This window comes from Gobius niger (genome assembly GCF_951799975.1).
Source record: "Gobius niger genome assembly, chromosome: 1".
In the NCBI taxonomy this organism is placed as follows: domain Eukaryota; kingdom Metazoa; phylum Chordata; class Actinopteri; order Gobiiformes; family Gobiidae; genus Gobius; species Gobius niger.
This window is the reverse complement of record NC_136852.1, coordinates 64,596,591-64,614,793: the sequence shown is the minus strand read 5'-3', so window position 1 is coordinate 64,614,793 and position 18,203 is coordinate 64,596,591. Positions and strand designations below refer to the sequence as shown.

Sequence of the window (18,203 nt, the reverse complement as noted above, 5' to 3'; positions counted from 1 at the left end):
CTTATGAACAGCTTATTCAAAAACTTAACAAGATATCCCGAATCCCCTCCGAAAAAGATCTTTGTAACTAATATTTCAACAAAATATTGTCTTAATTTTATACGAAAACAGAAAATGACATATATTTAGCAATCTACAGCAAAAGTTTAAAATCTCCCCTATTCAGCTGCAGTGTCTCGCCTCGAGATTACGTGTTGCAATAATATCATTATCATAAGACTGTTATCAATGGCATATCGTGTAGCCCTTCTTTTGGCTTCGGTTTACAATTCTCTTTGAGTAATATATTCCACAGTAGTTAGTGAAATGAATACGAGTTCCGTGAATGCTCTCATTCCATTTACATAATAGACTTAACCAAACCGTGATATTAGGCCTTTCGCCCCTGGAATCAAAACAACTTGTTTATTTCAGATTGTCCGGCTGACTATGTTTGTGCAGGTAAAAGTCATCAAAAGAAAATAAAGTTCGCTGTGCTCTGTCTACCTAACTAATTGCCCCCCATGGGACTCCAAAAGCTAGGACACTTCTTCCTCCCCCCTCGCATCCTTGGGAACACACTCCACTGCATTTGTCCACTGTGCCATTTTGCGCATGTCAATGAAGTTCCGCTCTGATTGGATCCTGCGCCTTCGGATTCGGTGTGTACACGTCCTGTTTGAATTAGTCCAATTGATGTAAAACACATGCAAAAATGACTATCTCTCCCCGAGATAAGATAAACATCAACTCATCAAGAATTCCCACCTCGCCGCCACCGAAGCCAACGAGCCTGCCAAAGTTTTTCATCACCGCGCCGCTCCTAGAATGTCAATGCCCCCTTTCGCTACTGATTCACATTCTAATCCATTCCTATAGGCCCCTTGTGCTCCAGCAGGGGAACTAAAAGGCTAAAAGATTTTGTTTGGAGGGGGATTGTGAAATTTGCGTCGCCTTATGCATTTGGCGCCTTGTTTTTCTTGTCCGGTTTTAATTGCTGGAGAGGGAAAAAAAACAAAAAATACAAAGCGGTTGAAAGAAAAGCAGCTTTCGAGGGCAGAGCAAATGGGATGCAAGTGTAAGACTGGTGGGAATTTTGGTAGATGTGAGGAGACAAACATTCTTGCATAATGTACATTTGTGAAAAGTTGACGGACCCGGCCGCCCACGCATGCGCTTCTGTAAATGGAGCATTGTTTCAAAGACGCGCCTCACAAGTTTGAGAGGATATTGTGGTTTGCGTTAGCTTTTGAGAGACCTCCTCGGCAAAACAAAAGAACTTGGATTCTGCACTTGAAAGTTTGGACTCATGTTTCTTAAGTAGTTTTTGAGTGCGTTCGTGTGAGTGTGTGTGCACTTCTCCATTTGCAATGTTAGAGTAAATGGCTTCTTTCTATGTACATATTTCTTTCATTCATTCACTCCTTCATTCAGCTCACTATTTATACAGCTTGAAAATTATGGAAGTTCAATGACATCCAACAGTAAATTCGAAGCAATTAAAAACCTGCCGGATTTACCCGGTTTAAAGTTCACGTTTTGCAATCAAACAAGTAGCTTCTTTGGGAAAACATAGCAGTGGTTGAAAAACATATGACAGTACAGTCCATACTGTGATATGTTCTTACCTGAGCTTAGACAAGTTGATACGTACATGTCTGGTCTTTGTGCGTGCCCGCAGAAGAGTGTGGTAGCTTCCAACGTCACCCCCCTTTGGAGCTATAGGAATACATTGGGAGAGGCCAAATGCTAACAACATCTTTGGTTACAGGTACGTATGAACTCATCTAAGCTCAGTCACGAACATGTCTCAGTATGTAAAAATGGTGGCCGGTTCCTTTAAGTCAGGGATGTCAAACATACGGCCATACGAGATAATTTAATCCGGCCCCTGCCCTGTAGAGCATAAATTCCAGAGTATGTAGGGAAAAAGTTAGTCTCTAGCCCATACCTGTGCGGAGTTATGAATTTTTAAAGAATAACCTCATTCTAGCCACTAAGGGGCATTAAATTAAAAAAAAAAGGAAAGAGTTCCACACGTGTCCAGCAGAGGGCACTGCCATAATAAGGGCTCAGGATATGAACAACACATTATATAACCCCGAGGTAAATGGACAGTCTGCCCCAGGACGGCTGTGGCTTCTATAACAGCTTACCACCACCGAGTGTGGAGTAAATGAATAATGACTACTGTGTAGGACTTTGAGAAACTTGTGACACAGGCTTGTAAAGTGCAATACAAGTGTAAGCTGTTGTTATTAACGAAGCCACAGTCAAGTTGGGGCTTTGACCAAATCACAGCTTAGTGTTCTCTATTATATGCGGAATTTCGGCCAAAAACGAGTTTGACACCCCTGCTTTAAGTGAAATATTATTCAATCAATATATGGAGGGATTCTTAGATGTTTTTGAAAGGAATTCTTGGTGTGTTGTATTCTTATAGTACTCAATTTGTTCTTTCTTTTAAGTCTAAGTGTCGCATCAATCAAGAGTAAGGTTTCCCCTAATGGTACTTTATATCTTGCACATTAAAAATTCTGCATTAAACCCCCAAATTACCGCAAACTTCCATTCACGACCCATTTTCACAACCCCCAGTATTGGTGTGTAGCGTGCTGTAAAGAATGCAGGTGGTGCTATCTGAGCGCAATCTGCCGGGGTCACGGGAGGAAACACCAGAGGACACAGCGACAGGAGCGTAGTCAAGGATGTCCACTCTCTCTCGAGCTATTCTCGTTGGGCTCACGCTTTTTGTGTGTCTGTGTGTGTGTGTGTGTGTGTGTGTGTGTGTGTGTCACCCAGCCTGGACTGAACCGCCAGGGTCACTGAAGGTTGATGTACTGTACACCTGTGTGCGACAGCCCACAAAGACAGACTCAAAGGAGATATTTTCTTCATCACGCTTCTCTGAAAATGTGGCTGCTGCTTCTTGGAAAGGATTTTCAGAGCTCTAACATTGTTTCATACATGACCAAAGGCAGTGCCAAAGGTGAAGACCATACTGCATAAAATGAGAGTGAGATGGAGACATAGTTCGAGATTGAGCTGGCAAAATGTGTATGTTAACTTTATGGTTTCATAAAGTATTCATCTGGACTAGGTTTATAAACTTTAATGCCTCTTTTGAGAAGCTTCGACCGCCTGGACCGGTGGAGGATTTACAGTCATTTATCATTTGTATACACTGTCCAGTTTGTTCATTTGCTCCCTTGTAAAGTTTATCAGAATGAGCTCTATCTCTGAAAAAAATCAGTTGCAGGGCCTTCAAACAACATTTTCCACGCTGTTTGCAATTGCTTCCATTCATGTGACAATATCTCATCACAAACAGCTTAACAATCACTTTCTCTCCTGTCTGTATTTACCTCCAGCCTCTGTGTGTTCTGTGTGGGTGTTCCAACCGTCCGGGGCCAGCTCACCACATCTGGCGCTGTTTGAAAATACACTGTTATTTCGGCAATTAGCCTAAAAAGCAAATACAATACGGCGGCACCGCGCTCCTGCCCGTCTCCCATGTAGAAACACCGCGGCTCGCACACACCCGCCTGTGTACTATAGCACGTAATGACATAATGGCGCTGGCTGTTTATGTTTTGTCATTCATTTTTCATGGCCAATTAGGTGAAATGGAGAGCACGCCTGAGCGATAACCTCAGCGACGGCGGGAAATGTCAGACAATGGCAAATGCATGTGGCAATGAGTTTTTTTTTCTTTCTTGTGTTAATTTTATTGTGCTACTCACAGAAATGTTTGGAATTTGTTTACTTTCTGCACAGGAAGTAGGCCGGCATGTTGGATGAAGAGAAACATTTAGGATATTTTTTTAGTGTTCATTCGAAAAAACTTTAATAAATAGTAAGAACACTTAGAGGGGACATGTTATGCATAATGTTTCTTGTGATTATTTTAGGTTATAGCAAGGTTTTGAGCTAAACATTGCTCCCCTGCTGCATGAGAGGAATAAAGTGTGTGAATTTGACTGTCCAACTTCAGCTTTCTTACAATCCTAATCTACTATAACTCTTTTTCTCAACCCCAAAAAATGTTCGCACCTCATTTGCCTCAACTAACCCATATGCTTGGCTGCTGTATATTCTGCTCTGTGTCTTTGGCTCAGACCTTTGCCGACCACAGTAGAGTTTCATCAGTTTCAGCCCGGCACATCAATCACGGCGGATTATCTGACACCTCTCCTACCCACAGTGCACTGCCGCCTGCGGGCCCCCGGCTGATCTGATCTGTGGGGCCACAGAAACAACAAAGGCTACACACACACATATTTATCCATAGGATTTCCTTCTCTGCCTTTGTCCAGCTTTTGGCATTACTTTTTAAATAACACTGTACAGATATGTGAATTCCATGTCATGAATCAAAGAAAATAGCATCAAAAGTTCCGGGTCACTTGTTGGGATCGCCTTCAATTGACCGTTTATATTTCAACAGTCTGTACTTCCTTAAAAGCCTTAAAGTGAAAGACTTTGCATTGTAAATGAAGAAGGGTGTGAAGTCAGCTGCTCCAGCCCCACCCTCAGAAACAACACGACCTCCCCTGAGCTGTGTTTATGTAAATACAGTATATTTAAGAGGGAGACTCCACACTGGTCAGACTGGTTTGGCTGTTGTTAGTGTATAAACAGTCAACAACAATAAAGCAAGCTGCCTCATGTGCCCTCGAACAGGATGGCACAGCGGCTCGAGAGCAAAAAAAGTCCCAGTTTCGATTCCATGGATGGGTGGGGGCCTTTCTGTGGAGTTTGTGTGTTCTTTCCGCGTCTGTCTAGGTTTCCTGGGTGTTTTCTTCTTCAGAACTGCTTTAATGGTGATTTTGACCTGGTTTAGCTCCAGTTTAGGGTGTTGTCCCATTATGGCGATCCTTGTAAAGACGTTTTATTGCTTTATTGGTACTTGAAAAAAAAAACATTCAAACCAAATGGAATAGGGTCTCCTCTGACAAACAGAAGTTCCATGAATTAGCTGTGAATGTTTGTTTTTTTCTTGCATGTTTTTAATTAAGCATGACACACATAATTATTCATTTCCACTGACATTTTCAGAGACACATGATACATGAGATGCGAATAATAATAGATATTATCAACAAGCTCAAACCGTGTTCAGAGATGTCACACGCCACAATAACAAGGGCCATCTGCTTTGGTTTTTGAAAACAAGGCTATTACGTCATTCTATCCCCTCACATCCAGTCCCTCTGAATCACTATATAAAAGCTCGCTCACACCTTACTACCTGTAGAACACTGCAGCTCCCTTAGCTCAAACCGAGTGCTAATTTCCACCCGGGGGGGACTCTCTTGCTAAACTTGGCGGACCACACGGGCCGCGGAGACGGCGCACTTTCGCGAGGCGCCTTGCTTTGTGCCTTTTCTTGATTAATGGAGTGTGAAGGGATTATGCTGATTCGGTTCATAACTAGGGCAGGCAGACGCGCTCATTACACAGGTGAGAGTGTGCCCTTGCTTTTGTGCTCCCGCAGCAGGTGAATGGAGACGCTGGGTGTAAAATGCGAGACGAAAAGACGAAGTTATTGTCTTTAAAATGAGGCTCAAGAGTCAGTTGGTCAGTTTTAATGGGCTGCGTTCAGATCACTTTCGAGAACGTTTTATGTCATACGTTCATGAAGAGCATGGGCCTATAAGGCTCTGTATGAGATTTACCTTCATGTTAGTGATATGGGCAGCATCTCACACCTCATAGCAAGAAGCTCCGAGGTTTAATTCTGGGCCAAGTGAGACTTTTGTGAGGAGTTTTGAATGTTGTCCCTGTGTCGGCTGTATTTTCTCTAAAAGCTATTTAGATATTAGCCATACTGTTTTGTGTTTTGTCCTGGGGCACAACAACAGCATGTAGCCATTTCAACATACATATACAAAAAAGTGTTTGGCCGAAATCCAATAGAAAGTCTTTGGGGAACTGACCATATACTTTTTCTCCCCACTGGAGATGTACATTTTATGTCAGTAATTTACCACACAAGTGCTCCTGGATGATGATGAAGGTTGTTGTGAAACTTTAGCTTCTAAAATGCGTCAGTGGGTGGGAGTGATGCATCTCATGAAAAGGAAGATTGCTGCTGTGTGTAAACTCTCATAGATGGAAATCCATAGAACATAATCCAGTTAAAATGGGGATATAAGCCTTAAGAACAACTCATACAAGTGTCAACACCCTCCTCCCTTTGTGCTTAGGCCCAAAGATAAACAACACACAGAACTTTTGAAGCAATGCCTGCGACAAGTTACTCCAAGAAATACCTCTGATTTGTCGGTGTGAGAATCTGCTATTGTTCTGAAATATTTGTTTGCTGCAGTACTTTACAGATGTGTTGGCTTGTTTAGAGGCTGTCGCCTGATCAGGGAGAAACACACTATCCTATCAATCTCACCTGCTCTGATTTGCCTCACTCTTGAGATAATAGCGCCATTGATCGCTGGATCACACAAACAAATCGACATCGCCACCAGCTAAGTGCGGCCACCGTCCAATCAGTGCTTTCTGTCTTTTACTGGAGCGCTGCCAAACGCGAGAAACAAAAGCAAAAGCTGGAATCACCTTTTATTCTCCTGAGCGCACAAAATATGAAAAAATACCGCGGCTGTTTGCGGAGGACGATGAGTAAACCTCGCTCAATTTCTTGCCAATTTCTCGAACCAGTTAAGTGCAACGTTTCCTTTTGTCTGAGACGCTACAATTCACAGTTGCTCTGATAAGACAGATGCAAAAGCACTCGGATCAAGCAAGTGCGTACGCTGTGGGAGCGTGCACAAAGTTATGCTTTGGATTAAGATGTTCTTGGACTATTCCAAAGTCTCAAAGCCGAATTTCTCCTTTTGATCAAAGATTTTTTGCCAGCTAAACAAATGCAATGCCATAGCACAAGTATAGTAGTTCAATAAGATATTTGTACAAAAAAAGATTTGGAAACGCTGCACTGTCAAATGTGATGTAAGCCATTGTGGCCATACTGTCTTTGCGATGCCCAATCCCGTCAGACCTTGGAAGCTAAGCAGGGAAGGGCCTGGTCGGTGCTTGGATGGGAGACCGTTTGGTAACACCAGGAAGCCTAGCGAATGTAGTGAGTGAGTGAGTTGGTGGTGGTGGTCGGAGGGGCCGATGGCGCAGACTGGTTACCTCGCTTCTGTCAGTCTACCCCAGGGCAGCTGTGGCTACAATAGAAGCTTACCACCACAGTATGGAGTGAACGAATAGTGCAATGTAAAGCGTCTTTGAGTGTCCAGAAAGGCGCTATATAAAACCGATATATGAGGCTTTTCCATTAAAATGAGAAAATATCTCATAAAAATGTGATACTTTATTATTATAAGAGCGCTTCTTAATTTTAAGGTGATACTTTTCTCATTAAAATTTGACAGCTTTGTCGAAAGGAGGAAAAACCTTGTGATTGATGTGTTCCTTCATTGTATGCTTTCCTCAGTGGATGTCAAAGTTCTTGATTTCAGTAGTACATACTCAAATATGACTAAAAGTAAAAGTTGCTCAGTCAAAACTTTACTTAAGTGAGCCATGAGCTGCTTTTTATCCACAGTCCTCATACATTTAAGACGACAACATGACATATACAAAAAATGACATATTCATCATATTCTATTTACAATCCTCCAATACAATTTCTGCTTTCTGACTGAAGTATGTGCGTGCACTTGGTGAATGAGGTGCGTTCCCAAATTCACAACGGAAATCAAAATTCCGCCCACATATATGTGCACAAGCTTGGCAAAGGAGCCAGGCTTGTGCACCCTCACCTGTTTGAACAATCCCTTTCTCATATCCCGTGCTTTCTGCAGGATGTGCCTAACTACCAGACAAAAATCTCACATTACAAAGAATTCGGAGACAGAACACTCCGATACATCCTCATCCCTCTCGCTTCCTCGTCTCCCTCCAGACGCCAGACTCGGCGGCGGATTGAAAACCCTGCGTGATTATTGCCGTGGAGACTTAGAGCGTGGAGGACAGACAGACAGCTGGGCCCGTCTTTATTGGATTCCCCATAAACACTCCCCAAGTGTTTGTCTGCCCCGGCTGTCCCCGCGTCCCCGTGATGGCTTCGGCCCGGCAGCGTGCAGGTGTTGATCTCTACAAAATGTGCGCCGAATGTCCGTGACGCAGCTCCTGTTTTAACGCCGGCCGGAATGTACGTGCGGAAGCCGTATCCGAGAAGGTTAACAAGGGCGATGAAATGCTAACACGCCAGACATTAAAAGTCATGTCGGGATTTTTTTTTTTGGGTTCCTCAGCCTTGATATTTCACATTACACTTGTTGGAGTAAGGACAGTTTAATGTGACTTAGAACGTCTTCTGTCTGCTGGTAAAAACAAGATACGAGACACTGTTTCCAGCCAAAGGTATGATAACAAATGCATAGCGCCATGATAAATGCACTTAGTATACGGAACAGATCCTGTGATGGTTTATGGCGGGGTTAGGGGACGATTTTCATTATTGACAAAGCACCAATGGCCGAACCTCATTGTAGCCCAAGGTAGAGAAGCCAATTTTTTTACATTATATATAAGCTATTGGGATGTTCTGCCAGGGAATAAAACATACTGACAGTATTTCCTGCTTTCTGAGGGTACTTTATCAGGTATACGGACTCAGTCGCAGTGGTTCAGGACTAATACCTAGACACTATTTCATTGTACGCCTAATCATTTGCCTAATTATATTTCTAAAACTCATCTTGGGGGCCAGAGGTACTATGCTGGAGGGCCCACAGGCCTGACATTGCCTTCCCTGGTTTATGGAAACAACACTTCTGGGTTATATCTACTACACAACAAAATCCGGTAGGTACAGATTAGAGCGCTCAGAAGAAGAAATAACTGGGATGAATAGGATTCCCCAAACCTGCCTGAGTCTAGCAAAGTACTAGTCCAGGTATGGGACCGATGTTACAAAATGGTTTGAAGCTCAAAAAAGTTGATTTCTGTAGGATATGTCCGCTATAAATGAAACAATGAAGCGACTGTGAAGAGGTGGGGATCAAGGGGCTGAGGTGGCTGTTGTTTCCGCTGCTGTAGAGGAGATGGGGTGGAGGAAGGTTGTAGCAAAAGAGGACAAAAGACTACGAAGTACAAACCATATGGAGAGGGGACAGTGATTGGTGTGGATGTTACCAACTCGCAGGCATCCAAGCGACAAAGATGCATCATGTTAACCCGTGTTCCCACGTGTCAGGGCATCCTAAATCGAAAAACACCCCAGTGGCCTTGTCAGCCATAAGGCCTGTATCTGAATGTACACTCATCTGCCCGTACTTCTTCCAGGGATGTTTTTTTTATTTATTTTTTTATTTTTTGATTGCCGGCACTGTGATGAAGTGTCAAGCGATGGGCTGATTGGCCATATGTCTGCGCAAATGAGCTCTTTATTTAATAAGGCCCCCTGATCTAAATTGTCATTACTGTCAAGCGTTAACCGTGGCGCTCCATGCCAGATGGTATTTGGCCATATATTACGCAGATGAGCCGTCTCCGATTACGCTTTGCTGTTGTACGTTAACTTGATTCCAGATTAGGACAGTAGGGGAGCATCCCGGGGTGGCCGTGTGGGATTTTAATGCACACGTGCTGCAAAAGAAAGAAAGAAAAGTATGTGTAAGAATGAGTTCTGAGTTCTCTTGCTTCCGTTCCGTTATTCATCCAAGTTTATTACCATAGATCAATATCGAGATATAATACTTTAGTTATATATTCAAGCTAAATCATCTGCACAAGGGCGAAATGAGAGTACGGTGGAATCCAGTCATAAATATGCTCATTCTAAAGACCTAATAAGAACATGAGTCAACACTTCAGATGCACTTAACTGTACAGTGCAGTCATTACGTAGTTAGATAGTAATAGAATACAATAACACAGTAATTAGAGATACCTAGTTTGTAGCTCTATTTCCATATTATCAAACTAAAATTTGTGTGAACTAATGTGCATGTTTACAGTGTGATAGTATAGATTTACTATCTGCGTCATAAAAGCAGCATTGGGCTTCTCATCTCTTATACCAGCCCCTGTCATTACACATATCCGGCTCCTCCATTATTTCCTCGCCGCTGTATTTCTTCCCCTGACGTCTATAAAAAATACTGAACGCGACCTCCCTTTTTGACAATACAAGACGATGAGGTCATGCAAGCATCGGTAATAAGACGTAAACCGCAGCTACGCTAAATCCACCGTGCTAGCTTGTATAGGCTCATAATACGTTGGGACTTTATTGCTTCCTGCCCCGTCAAGTTTTGCGCCTCACCGCAGCCGGGACGTCCCGCGGCGTGTGTGAGTGCGCATATACAGGACGTTATGACTCGTCTGCGTATATTGGACAAGTGTCGGATAATAACAGGGGCCGAGTGAAATGGAGTGGGAAGGAAGCCAGGCCTGGAGAGGGAGAGGATGTTCTGTGTATGTAGGATTGAGGGCTGTTTGGAGAAAATGGGAAAGTGAATGATGACACAAAATAGGCCAAATGGGTTGTAACTTTTGAGATGGTTTTTGGATTGACGGCTTGATGAATTTGGGAGGTCTCGCTTCTTGGGGTAGAGTCATCATTATGAATTTAGTTTTTTTTATTTTTTTATTCTTGAATTGACCTTTTTACGCTGTCAAGTCACTGCAGGTGAACAGAGGGGGGACAAATAGAGAGATAGAGATATTAAACTTTTGCTGATACTGATATAAGTTATCAGTTGTATGCATACAAATTGCAAAAAATTGGGATGGAATCTAAACCATTTATAGTCAGGTTTAATTGTACAGTGTTCTTTTTTATGAAATATTGGTTACAAAGATATTTTCAGAGGGAACAGTGGGGAAAAAATTACAATTTTGGCGTGCTTTTTTGCGGTTCAAATTCTAAATTAACTAGGCTACAACTTAGATATTAGAAATCCCTCTTAAAAACCCTTGATTAAAAGTTCAGACCAAGACTGAAAAGTTTAGTTTCTGTGGGTGCTACTAAAGTAGAGATTGTTGCAAGAGTGTGAAGAAATTCTCATTTTGAGAAAATGAGCCCTTAAGTTTTGTAACGTCTGTGCCTGAATAGTTTTCTGTGAGAATGGCTAAAAATCTCAACATTGACCACTGCGTGAAAAATAGATTCTACACCTTAACCATATGCTATATTGCTGTACCCTCATAAAAGACATGATTATTTATTACTATGAAATAACAGATGTTCATGTCACCTAAAAGCTATAGTTTTCAGCGAGAAAATGATGCACTATTTCTCATTCTTTTCCTGCTCCCTGCATTGGTTCGTCTCTCCCCCTGAAGGGGGTCAAGTGGTCGGGTTAATTGTGCCCCGAAATGGGAGCCCCTTGGAAAAGCGACCGTCCTTAATGCCTTGCGTTCTCCTCACTGGCCCCATCATCTGGTCTTTATTGTTTTAAAGTTGGCCTTCTGGGGATTCAGCAAAACCACTTCAGGCTTGTCATCCTGTTGGAAAAATACTCATACTGCTGCTTGTTAAGCTTTAGTAGCTCTGTGTAGTGGAGGAAAACTGTTACTGAGTTTGTACTCGGGCAGATATTTTCAATGTTGTGCTTTTATTTTGGACTATTCGAGTAAAATGTGTATTAATATACTTACATTTCTGATGACATATGACAGAAAGGTAGGAATTTTACTCGTAATCATATGATCCAATACTTGAATAATTCCACAAGAACTGTCCAAAAAAGAGCTTTAATATTTTCACATTTCAATGGTGTAGCTTCACATTCAAATTAGTAAAGGGGTTTGATTAAGAAGCATGTGATTAGGAATTAACATATGAGGGGGCAGAACGTTTTTTGGAAACGGGGTTGAGTGACATAACTTAACAATGTATTTAAAATGAGCATAAAGAGGTCCTCGTTGATTAAATGTGTTTATCTTATTATAGCTGTAAGTTTTATATTAAGGTTAATTTTCAAAGGCACAGGGGACATGAGAAACTATTGACTGAGAAGCAATAACATTTCCTATATTTTTTGTAACTCACACAGTATTAACGGAGACATCTCAGTGACCCAGTTGATAAAGATAAAATAAGAATAAGAATGGTATTATCCGTGCAGACGTAGTTGTAGCACTCGTAAAGGGAGTAATAGCAGTACCATATGCTGCACAGTGAATCCCTCTTCAGCCTCTTGGAATCGGAATTGTAAGGCTATGGAAAATGGTCTTGAGATGTAACCGCAAACAAAAGCTCATTCTTTCCCAGCCTGATGCGCCCGTGTCCTATTTCTCTGTGCTCATCTGTCATTCGGGCCAGCAGACAGCCAGGAGGAAGGAGAGGAGTAATAACAGGGAGCAGGAGAAGAGTGAGGCCGAAAAGGATGGAGAGAGAATAAAGGAATAAAAAGGGAACAGGAAGCTTTGCGGGGCCATTGTGGAGTGTGACAAAGTTTTCGGCCTGTTGAATGGGATTTTATTGTGCGAAGTTCTGACAAGAGTGCAGAGAATGCAACAGCAGACACTTGTTATGTTCACAGATATGTCCCTTTGTTGTTATTCCCATGTGAGGAGAGCAGATAAACCATTATAAAGAAAAAGTGTTGAGAGATATTTGGTTCGCATTTTTAAATGGTTTTGTAAACCATCCATCCATCCATCCATCCATCCATCCATCCATCCATCCATCCATCCATCCATCCATCCATCCATCCATCCATCCATCCATCCATCCATCCATCCATCCATCCATCCATCCATCCATCCATCCATCCATCCATCCATCCATTTTCCCCCAACTAGTCCATATTAAAACCAAGGATGAAGCCCAGTCGGTTTACCTGTTGCAATGCCCTGTTTCCCTCACGAACCAAAGAGCTCAATGGCCCACGTCGCCTTGTCCTCATCTATTACTAATCCTCCACGACAAGCAACTGGCTGTGCTGTTTGCTTTGCCTCTCTCGCTCTTGCTGCGCCGTTGTGGAAAGATTTACAGCAGATTCATCACTGTAGCTGCTCGGCTCCCTCCCCTTTCCCCTTCCAAGTGCCTCTCCGTGCTACTCTGGTTGCCTTTACCCACCTTTTTTTTTTTTTTTTTTAGTCTCTTCGCTAATTCTATTCACAAACCCGCACGCTCCATCACTCTGTCTCCTTATATATCTGTCCACCTTTCATTTTCCCCGCACCTCCTTCATTCAGCAATGGGAAGGAGAGAGAGGGAGAGAGATGAACGGATAATGTGACAGTGATAAGCGATCGATCCCAAGGCCAAACAGCCTGGGGAACGATCACCCTTCCCCCCCAACCCCTACCACCCTCTTCTTCTTCTTCTGCCTCCTGTCTCCTGACTCCTATCTCCTAGCGTCCATCCCTCCTCTTTCGCCACCCTTAACCTTTGTTCCCTTCAACCTGAGGAGGGTTCATTAAGGGTGCGTTCCGTGTGCGTCTTTGTGTTCATGGCGTACGCACACTTTTGCCCGTCTGCGTAGTTGATAAGTCATGACGGATTGCTCCCTGGGGTGCCTCTAAAGAGCTTTTAGTGGCTTTCCATCAAATGGGCACAGCCGGACTGACACACGCACAGCCCTCATTAGGGTGTTTTCTTTACAAGCGGAGTGCACTTCGGTGGTGATTGGATGCGTAATGTGGCTAGAAATGAAATGATGAACCTGGAAGTTTGAGGAAGTCTTTCAGCAGTTTGTTGTAGGAAGCTTCCTGTTGTTGTCTTGTCTTTTTTCCACATTCCTAGATTGCCAGATTGCCAAACCCTAACCCAGATGTGTCTGTGTAGGCTCTCAGTCGTACAGGAGTTGTCCATCTTCAATAAAGGTTCTTGAGTCGTCTTCTGTACTCTGTTGTTGGAGTGTCGAACGTTCCGCCTCTCAAAAGACTTTGTCAGTGCACTAAAGATAAAGACCATGGGGAGGAATTCCGCTTGGCTAAGTCCCTCCCCTCTATATCCCAGATGTGTCTGTGTTGGCTCTCAGTCGTACAGGAGTTGTCCATCTTCAATGAAGGTTCTTGAGTCGTCTTCTGTACTCTTTTGTTGCAGTGTCGAACGTTCCGCCTCTCAAAAGACTTCGTCAGTGCATTAAAGATCAGCTCTTCCCGCAGTCCAGATAGAGACCATAGGGGAGGAGTTTCGCTTGGTTAAGTCCCTCCCCTCTGTAACCCAGATGTGTTTTTGCTAATTTCACAGTAAGATGTCTTTGAAAAATGTTCTCTCGCCACAGAATGGAAGAGAAAAGATACAAAGCAGGTTTTTCGACAGATATTCCCCTTAGTATTGACAAACTCTTGGCAGACTCTTTGTCCTATTTCTCAATACGCTTTTAGTTATTTTGCGTTATATCTACCTGTCCTGGATGCATATTTTTGATGACCTTTGCCCATCCAGGGAATATGTTTCTCGTGAGATTCTGGTCGAGGTTACATAGCTTGCTTCTTTGAGTTTTCCTTCCTCTGATTGAGGGTCTAAGGGGCAGGAGGGTATTTTGTCTGTAAATCTAAGTCAGCTGTAAATAAGGTAGCTGCTGTCCTATGTGCGTAATAATGAATTCCAAGTGTGAGCCTCCGACTTTGGTAGTCAAAGAAACACTGAACCTTTTCGAAAGCCACGTTATACATAAAAATTCACCCCAACAAACTTCCAGGTAACCAAACAAATTCAAATCCACCCGTAAATTACCAACATGGACTTGACTATGTTTTTTAAATGAAAGGCACAGGTACGGACATATAGCGAATAAACAGTGGGAAATGGAAACATTGTTTATCTAAACCTTACAGAGACCTCAGGCCAGAGGTGGGGTGATCTGTACATGCAGGGGAGTTAGCCCGCCGGGATTCTGGGTAATATTTTCACATGTTTGGAGGTCACACTTGGTTGGCTTTAAATTAAACCAGACACAGCAGAAGATACAACATTTTTTCATGCTTTAAAGTGCTCAAGTCCACCCATGAAGAAGAAATGTCACACAGAAGAATTTTTTTTTTTAAAGTACAGGAGCTTACATAGAGATACGTAAATGCGCATCGTGACCTTTAGTTTCATATGAAAGTATAAAATGGAATACATAAAATATTACTGAGGAATATGTGATTTCTTTTGTGCCCCCTGGTGGTTGGAGGGAGTATTTATGCTGCTATGGAGTTTGCTTTTACACAACCACTATAACATAACAATGGGTTCTGCGCACTGAGTGTTTTTGGCTAACTTCCTGTTGGCCAGTGGTGGGTAAAGACCACTTCCTGTCAACATTTTAACAGAAATTAAACAATAAAGTTAGATTTAAAACAAATAAAAAAATAAAAGTTAAATAAATGTTAAGCCAAGTTTTCTAACAAATACTTCAGATGGTGCTGGTATTTTAAGATATGTAGCATGAAATTAACGTTAGCCTTTAGCTTCAAAGCTAAAACTCCTCTGTGGAAGTATTAACCTGAGTGAAGTTTTATTATGTTGTAAGTAATTATCCAATAGCTGCTTGTTTTCTGCCACGCTTTGTTTAAATATGTATTTGTTTAAAAAAAAAAAAAAAAAGGACTGCTAACTCTCCAAAGGAATAAAACACATTATTATTATCATTACTATGCTACATTCCTTGGAAAGAGTCCTTGTACTTGGAGTTGGTATCAGTGCATACTCTTTTGATTATTTGATTTTTAGCCCTTTCAAAAGTGCCTCACATTGCATCAGTAATTCACTCCTCAGTAACACGTGGAAGGTGAAGTGTCTTGCCCACGAACTTTACTATGTTATGGGAGGTTTAATGCTGGATCGATGGAGCGATTAAGTACAAAATTTGACTGATGCACCAGAACAAATTTCTGACTAGCGCGTCTCGTCGACATTCCGAAAAACTAAATAAATTACAAACTATACCAAGAGTGCTATACACACACAGCATTTAGCCCTGGGAAGTAATATAGCAGACGTACGGTCCTGAAAGCCAGCGCTGCTGCTCCTGCATAAAACATCAGCTGCTGAGCATCCTAAGTGCTTCTATTGTAATCAGTCCTGAGCCATAAGCGCTCTCATAAAGGCTCGGCGAGAGTGGCCCAAGGTCCATTTGGTCGCCCTGAACAAAGAGCATCTTGTGATCAATAGACAGCCTCGTTAGGACAATATGCTGCGGACGGCATATTGTGGAACATGGGGGCGGGGTTCAAGATGTACCAAGAGTGGACACAACGAAAGCAACAAAGAAAGACGGGAGCTGAAGGTCAATTTTTTTCTCCTATTATAGCCATATTGAGCAGCGATTGAGAGACACACGTAGGACTGTATGAGTTAAAGCCTCAAGGAGAGATTCTACGATTGTCTGGAACATCTTTCTATTAATTTGGACTAATCATCTTTGCTTTTGTCGTCTGGTACAGTGGTTTGGCTTGTTAAATTCACACAAAAAACTGATTGTAGCCAAATTATCGTTGGCGCAGTATCGACTTCTCAAGGATGCAGAAAACATCGCAGAATCACTGAGGCCTTTCTTCTTAGTTCAGTTTTAGTCTTGTATTCCTTAACCTGTTTTGGTTAAGTCTTGCTTTGACAATGTGATGAATGTATAGCATATTCTTGTTGCTTTCAATCAGCCATGTTTCATAGCGTTGAACAAACTGAAGGAAAGACGTAGGGCTTTCCTAAACGGTGTCAGACTTACTCAAATAAAGACCTTGCCTCTTTCTTCTCTGACAGTCTCCTTGCGTTGTGCGTCGGTGTGATTCCACCGCAAGCCAAGCAGCACGCCGCCCGCCTCTGTAAGTGATATTTGGCCAACCCCGACGTGTCATGCTGATGTGCTGAACTGGCGAGAGATGGTCAATTAGATAGCGCCGTGTGATTTCCATTCCGCACTTTGATAATGCCTCTCCACCCGCTCCCTCCTTTGTGCGCCATGCTTTATGACTTTCTCTGCCTTTCATGAGCGCCGAAATAAAAAAAACCCATTGTATTTACCTTGGATCATATCGCCTTATTTCGGTTCCACATCTCGATCCATGCAACCTCCGTAATGTTTCTTTTGCCTGTAATGCAAATAAAAGGTCAGCAGTATTTATGGGAATTCGTGTCTGTTATCTCGAAGCTTGTTTTTCATTAGTTGGGGGGAAACAAGAGAGGAATTTCGCGGAGTTTTGTTAGCAGTTAAGTATGCTCAGGTGAGGGGAAACGACCGGGGCAAGAATAACAATTGCGGCAACAGTAAAGGCATTGTCGGATGTGCGTCTGTAGAAAATGTATGGAGTGTTGTTGGAGTAGCATGTGGCTAACACAAACGCACAAACAAGTTTACACATGACTTTGTTTTATTCATATTTTTAGTACTGCAATTGTTCAAAGTGCATATTTTAAGCCGATTCAGGAGCGTGAACACTTGAGAAAAGACTGGAATACGACTTCCTAAACTAATACACAAATTCTATGCATTTCAGAACATGTTTGTGACGGTTGAAGATTCAGCATGTACCTTCTTGAACACTGTCTGTATAGTTTTGTTTATGTGGCTCGAAATAAAATATTCTATTCAAGGTCGAAACTACATTGATGGCAGGTTTTTCTGTACAGAATAAATCCAATACCAGACAGATTATTTTTGTTTTCAGAGGACAAAAGCAATAGCAGTCTTAATGATTTGCTTATTGCGTGCATAAAACAGAAAAAAAAAATCATCCTTCTATTATTATCTTCTCAGCTTTTCTAAGCACACTTTGTATTGACGCCTTGGCCATGACTTTGCGTCGCATAAAAGAAACAGAATGAAGACCAAGCTGTGCATTTACAACCACTCCCTCCAGAAAGCAAGTCATCCTCACCGAGCACCGCCCGCTCCGACGTCCTTGGTTTTTAAGCTTCCAAATTAAGAACTTGTGTGTCAACAAAGTACGCCAAAGCGCTCCCACCTCTGTCCACCGCTGACACTCAGCATTGACCTTTCGTCGTATATTACGCCCGGGGTGAGAACGTGTTCGGGGGCTGCTTCCAAAATGATTTGTGTTCCAATTGATCCGCAACACCTGTGGGACATTTCTGCTCGCTCTTGCTTTGCCTGTTAACACAATATGGTCGCTCCAGCCATACCTAATGCGCACACATACACACACGCACTGGCATAAGCTGCGGCGTACAGGCTTCAACCGGGGCATTTCTTCACCCAAGCATCTGCGCGAGGGTGCGTGATGAAGGGGCCCCCACTGTGAGGCAATGTGGACGTCAATGCCAGGCGCTTTCGGCTTTCGACACACCGCCA

The 18,203-nt window shown here is 42.6% G+C and overlaps 1 protein-coding gene across 1 annotated transcript in view; it reads left to right on the top strand.

Annotated features, from left to right (window-relative positions):
* efna5b (ephrin-A5b) overlaps positions 1–18,203 on the top strand; it is a 133,178-nt gene that overhangs the window by 63,686 nt on the left and 51,289 nt on the right. The window lies entirely within an intron of this gene.